The 6,944-nt window shown below is 43.3% G+C and overlaps 1 non-coding gene across 1 annotated transcript; it reads left to right on the top strand.

The window, feature by feature from the left end:
* Positions 1 to 318: 318 nt before the first annotated feature.
* Positions 319 to 425, top strand: LOC136495014 (small nucleolar RNA R71). The gene has a single exon (XR_010768809.1). It is a non-coding gene; the product is annotated as a small nucleolar RNA R71 (small nucleolar RNA).
* Positions 426 to 6,944: the final 6,519 nt, after the last annotated feature.

Below are 6,944 nucleotides of genomic sequence, written 5' to 3'. Positions count from 1 at the left end.
CCATAGACCTCACATGTCATATGTGAGTCCATGGCTTGGACGATGGTCTTCATGGCTACTTTCTCAGCGGCACGCTCGTTTAGTCTTTTTAATAAAAGATCCATTTTTTGGCAACCATATCCGTCTCCTTCATGGTATGCATGCCTTTTGTTGTTTTCTTTCTCCCCCTAGCTTTGATTTGACACCATTTTCTCGATGAGAGCCATGGCTTCATTGATGGTGAGGGAGAGAAACGTGCCACCAGCATCGACATCTACGTGCCCCTTCGACATGGGTGTCAGCCTTTTGTAAAAGTTTTGGAGCATGAGCCAATTCTCTATCCCATGGTGCGGGCATGCTTGGATGTAATCCTACAACCTCTCCCATGTGTTGGGGATAGATTCCATGGAATTATGCTAGAAGTTGGAAATTCTCCCCCTCAGGGCGTTGGTTTTTTCCTTGGGGAAGAATTTTGTGAGGAACACCATGGAAAATTTGTCCCACGTGTTGATGGCTTCCTTGTCATTGTAGAACCACTGCTTCGCCTTTCCCATGAGGGAGAAGGGGAATAGAGGGAGTCTGATGCTTGTTGGTGTGATGTCTTTTATGACAATGGTGTCGCACAACTCAAGGAAGTGTTGAAGATGCACACTAGCATCCTTGCTAGTCAAACCACATAACTGGTTTGCCCACACCATCATTATGAGGCCAGTCTAGAGCTCAAAGTTTCGAGTACCCATGTTAACATTGGGCCCAACGGGCACATTGGCAACAGCAGGGACTTGTTGGCCATGAGGGAAGTAGTAGATGGTGCTAGGGCAACTGGTTCAACTGCCGATGGAGTAGCAGAAGAAGAAGCAGTACAAGACCGACTCTTCCTTAGGAGTGCCTCCACATTATCGGTGTAGTTTTTAGGCAGTGTTTAACTGGTCATACACTATCCTATTTTCATCCACAACAGGAGAAAACAAGTAGAGTTAGCTTGCATAAACAATGGCTACCATTCATACATATGATCATGATCATGTCCTACTAGATTCTTTTTAACCTATGCCATCCCCGGCAACGGTGTCATAAATGTTTGTTGGCATTTCTTAGCGCAATCACCAAGTATGGGGGTGGAATCCATTCCTAGCAATGGCACTAGAAATGATTGTTGGTATTTCTTAGCACCATTACTAAGATTTAGATAAATCTTAGCAACACCACCAAGGAACACCAACACAATAGTTCTTAACGATTATAGAAACAATATCCGCAAGCGCACGGATCTATCGTTATAGCATTTCACCCAGAAGTATTCAGGGTATCGTTATTTATATTTTACCAAAGGAATGCATGGTGTAAAGAGTCTAGCATGGATATGAACAAGATTACATGCTTGCATAGTGAACCAAAGATTATAACAGGGGTAAAAATGGTATAATAAGGATAGTCGACACACACTTGGGCCAACCTCAAGGATAAAAGAGAAACAAAGAATAAAAGAATATTCCTAAGCGGAGTAGGCTTGTTCTAATATAGCCAAGCAAAGAACAATTAATAATCATGCAAATTACATGGTTAGAGCTAGATCTAAGTGTAACATGGATGGGGAGATCTCTGAGCACTGGCCTGCCAGCAAGCAGGAGAGACTTTACAAAGAAACTACGTGGTTTGCCAGCAAGCGTCCATGTACAAAGAAACTACCACATCTCCCAGGGATTCCGACCATATGGATCGACAAGCATAGGACATGGGCAAGCACAAAGGAACAACAAAGCACCACCTCAACATAGTTCTAATTCTAATCATATAAGTTGTATGAATGATTAAGCATAATGTTTTACATGTTAAGATCATAACATAGAAACTATGTGCTAGTTCATATGTCAAGATTATAACATGAAAACTTTACTCTAGTTCAATAGCACAACTATATTGATAAAATGAGAGCAAGACTTTGGAAGAATTCCTCATAGTATTCATACTGAGATTTATCTCTTCCTCCAAGGAGCCAAGCTCTCCTTGATAGATTTGCTAGCTCGCAAAAGACAACTAAAAGGAAAAAGAGTACAAGATGTGGTAGTGAGGTGTGAGGCTCCAAATGAGGTGTGTGTTGTTGTCGATATGGGACCCACAGGATACCCCACAAGGAAGGGAGAAGATCTAGTCTAACTATAATTTCTTTCCCTATAATCTTAATAGTAGTATTATTCTGTAATCCTACTAGGAACCTCATTGTAAACCGACTAGGACTCTGGCCTCCTGACTATATAAAGGAGGGTGGAGTTCCTAGAGAGATAACACAACACAACACTTTACAATCAATCCAACGCAAAGGCTAACGCCAACTGAATGTAGGGCTATTACTCGATCACGATCGAGGGCCCAAACCAGGATAAATCGACTACCTCTTGCGTTTACCATCGAGTTCTGCATACGCTAAAGCCCAAACAAACTACCTTGAGTATCCCCAAGGTAGGCTATCGGTGGTGAAACATCAACAGCTAGCGCACCAGGTAGGGGCTTTCGGTGAATCTACATCCGAGAGCTCGACGGACCTCGACAACATGATCTTCTCGATGGGATCAACCTTCATCTTTGGTTCATGGATCTATGAGGCAGGCGATGATGGCAACCTCCAAAGCTGTCTCCTCAAAGATTTGGATCACCATGAAGACCTTTCTATTTCAGCAACTACGATAGATCAACTCATCGGAAGATTCACGCAGCTCGTGATGTCCGATCCAACTCAGATTTCATGGCTTTGCGCATCCAACTCAAACTCAAGCTCCGCATCCGAGATGGAGTCTTACCCGAGTTCTTTTGAGAAACCAAGTTCTTTTCCAGAAGGATTCCAGAACGTAGCTTTGGCCTATCAAGAATACAACTCAGAGTACACTCAAAATCCTTTCAAGAAGTCAGGTCCTTTTTCCATTTGAACTCCAGAACATGGCAAAATCTTATCAGGCACGGCCCAAAGGATCCCTCGATCTGATGCTTAGAATGCCACTGAAGGGAGCTCAGGAAGGTCTCGTATTAACTATAGCATCTCAAGACTGCATCGTCCACTGGCCAGGTTCTGTTCCTAAGGATAGCGGAACCCGACTAGTCGGCACGATGATGACAACAATTCTACCCTACCAAGAAGGAGGCTCAATCTGCAACCTTGAAGCCTCTACTAAAGTTATCAATGACTCCGACAGTATGGAAACCAACGCCGATAATAGAACAATTCACGCATGGGAAGTATTCATGGTTCACCATCCTCGATCACCATTGGTCCCCCTAGAAGCACCCGACATCAAGTCATCGAATGAATCTGAGTCCAACATATCACCCTTCATCTAGGGGCATGATGGTGAAACCAAAAATCAGAAGCAAGCCAGGGAAAGGAGAAACAAATTGAAACAAGGACGCCAATGCCATGCTAGGCAGCGCAAGGAAGCTTGGGTCAAATATGAGTCAGATCTGGCCGAGTACAATAGAAGAAAATCAGAACAAGAAGTCGAAGAAAGACGCGCGGTGAATACACCCTACAATAGGATCCGAGAAGCACTAGAACTCAGAGCGACATCTCTTCCTAGTGAAAAACAGGAACAGCTCCGGGACCTTCTCCGGTCAACAGCCCTAAGGGTACATGACGGAGAGACCTACTCAAGACTACCTGCCAGGTCAATGTCTCATAGACAGGAAGATCAAAATCAAAGGTAGTCTGCTTTCGAGAGACTCGGACCAAGTGGAAGTTACAACAGAGAAAGTAGAAGGGACCATAGTCAAAACTACCGAGTCGAACAACCAAGAAAGACCAGAAGCAAAGTACCTATTTAGATAGCCCCGTAGAACTACTCTCACCAAGACAACAGTTGGCTAGAAGGAGGTGCCGAATCAGAATACACAGAAGCCAGAACGCATGATAGATTCCCCTGTTTTGCAAACAGACTTGCTTCAATACGACTAACTCACAAGTTCAAGCCATCCAACCACTCTAAATATGATGGCAAGACCGAACCAAGGCAATTGCTCAGGATTTACTCATAGTTGATTGAACTAGCTAGAGGAGACGACGATATCAAGACCTTATTTTTTTCCCATGGCCCTAGAAACCATGCCCCTCCAATGGTTCGACAAATTAAATCTAGGGTCAATCAGAAATTGGGAGGACTTGCAAAGAGTTTCCTATGGAAATTTCATGGGTATCATTACGCACCCCATCACCCACATAGAATTAAAAGGACTCAAGTAGAAAGGAGGCAAAACTCTTAGAAATCACTATCAATGATTTGGCAAACTATGTGCTCAAGTACATGACATCACCGAACGAGAAGTAATCGAAGCTTTCTCTCACGGAATTATGGCTAGATGGTAATTTCAGGACTTCTGCAAAGAAAACCCGAGAAACAATGAAGAATTCAGACGCACAATAGAAAAGATGATTGCTGTAGAGGAAAAGACACGAGAAAGGTTCCCGGATAGAAACAACCAAGACAACCCGAACAAGCAAATTCATCGAAACATCAGACATCAGGAAAGAAAACATGGACCAGACAACACCGTAGCGGTGGCTGATAAATCAAGGAAGTTTTCCAAACCCAGAAGGTATGATGACATTGAAAACATGCATTGCATCTTGCATCCTAAAGGAAATCACACCATCGGAAATTGCTATACCTTCAATGATCGATACATAAGAAAAGATAATAAGGTAAACACTAAAGAAGACAATCAGAAAAAAGATGAAGACAACCATGAAGACAAGGGATTCCAAAAATCCAGGGGGACAGTAGCAGTGATCTTCGCTGGGGCCCTAGATTCCAGAAGCAAACATCAAGAAAAGCTAGCTCTATGAACCATCATGGCAGCAGAACTGGCTACTCCAAGATATCTCAATTGGTCACAGTATCCAATCTAGTTCTCAAGAGAAGACCAATGGACTAGCATAGGAAACACATGCCATTACCCACTGGTTCTAGATCCAACTATCGCCGGTATGACTATCACAAAAGTACTAATCAATGGGGGAGCCGGACTCAACATCATTTTTTTCAGAAATGCTAAGGAAGATGGGACTACAACTCGTCGGAATGATCACACCAATGAGCACCCCTTTTTATGGGATAGTACCCGGCAAGGCGACCATGCCACTTGGACAAATCACTCTACCAATTACTTTCAAAAGTCCCTCAAACTACTGAACAGAGTTCATCAAGTTTGAAGTTGTGGACTTTGATTCATCATATCACGCAATCCTCGGGCGCCTAGCACTAGCAAAGTTCATGGCGATACCGCATTACCCGTACCTATTGCTTAAGATGCCAGGGCCTAATGGTGTCCTTTCCTTTCGAAGTGATTTGAAGCACGCTTTTGACTATGATGTTCAGGCAATTCAAATTGCAGCAAAAGCATAAACCGCCAATGGTAGAAAAGAAATAGCCACTATTGCCATAGAAATGAGCCCAGAAGAACTAGAGATACCGGCTAAAAAGCCTAGCATCCTCGCACCACCAAAAGAAGCCGACGTCAAGCAAATTGACCTGGGCACCAATGATCCCTCCAAGATGGCAACCATCAGCGCCCACCTCTTGGCAAAATAGGAACTCGCACTCACCAACTTTCTTTGGGACAACAAAGATATCTTTGCTTGGAAGCCTGCCGACATGCCAGGTGTCCCAAGAGAGTTGGCTGAGCACATAATTGATATCAATGAAGGCTCCAAGCCTATGAAGCAACGGCTATGATGATTCTCACCCAACAAGAAAGCAACAATTAAAAAAGAAATCACAAAGCTAATGGCTGCCGGATTCATCAGAGAAATCCTTCATCCAGATTGGCTAGCAAACCCAATTCTAGTACAAAAGAAGAATATAGACGAGTGGCACATGTGCATCGACTACACAGATCTCAACAAACACTGCCTGAAAGATCCATTTGGGCTACCACGCATTGATCAGATAGTTGATTCAACAGCGGGATCTGCCCTGTTATCCTTTCTTGATTGTTATTTAGGATATCACCAAATCGCATTACAGGAACAAGACTAGAGCAAAACATCTTTCATCACTTCGTTCGGTGCCTACTGCTACAAGACCATGTCATTTGGACTCAAGAACGCTGGTGCCACATACCAAAGAGCTATCCAAACATTCCTTGGTGATCAGATCGACGATAACATAGAGGCATACGTGGATGACATAGTAGTAAAAACAAAGAACCCGGACACACTAATTGAAGACTTAAAGCAAACCTTTGAAAATCTAAAAAGGTGGAGGTGGAAATTGAACCCAAGCAAGTGTGTATTCGAAGTTCCTTCAGGACAACTACTCATATTCTTGGCCAGTCATCGTGGAATTGAAGCCAGCGCCAAGCAAATTTGAGCCATAATAGAGATGGGCCCTCCTCGAAGTGTCAAAGATGTACAGAAACTAACAGGCTGCATGGCAGCCCTCAATCATTTCATATCAAGACTCGACAAAAAAGGGTTACCTTTCTTTAAACTACTAAAGAAGATAGACAAGTTTGAGTGGATAGAAGAAGCCAACGAAGCTTTCAAAAGACTTAAGGCATACCTCACCTCCTCACCCGTTCTCACACCCCCAAAGAAATACGAAGACATGATGCTATACATTGTGGCAACTTCTACTGTGATCAGCATAATGATTGTCGTAGAAAGAGAAGAAGAAGGGCGCATATATAAAGTACAATGCCCAGTATACTACATCAGCAAAGTACTTTTAGAAAAAAAAATCTAGTACCCGCATGTGCAAAAACTACTCTACGCCCTCCTGATCACTTTACGCAAGCTTCACCACTATTTTGAAAGCCACAAGATTACCGTAGTGATAGATTTCCCACTCGGAGACATCCTACACAACAGAGACACAATAGGGCGCATATCTAAGTGGGCAGTTGGACTTGGTGCTCTCAATATCGATTTCACCCCATGGAAGACAATTAAATCTCAAGCCCTTGCCAATTTTGTTGCC

This window comes from Miscanthus floridulus, chromosome 11 (assembly GCF_019320115.1).
Source record: "Miscanthus floridulus cultivar M001 chromosome 11, ASM1932011v1, whole genome shotgun sequence".
NCBI classification, from domain to species: domain Eukaryota; kingdom Viridiplantae; phylum Streptophyta; class Magnoliopsida; order Poales; family Poaceae; genus Miscanthus; species Miscanthus floridulus.
The sequence above is the reverse complement of the archived record's forward strand: the minus strand, read 5'-3'. Positions and strand labels throughout refer to the sequence as shown.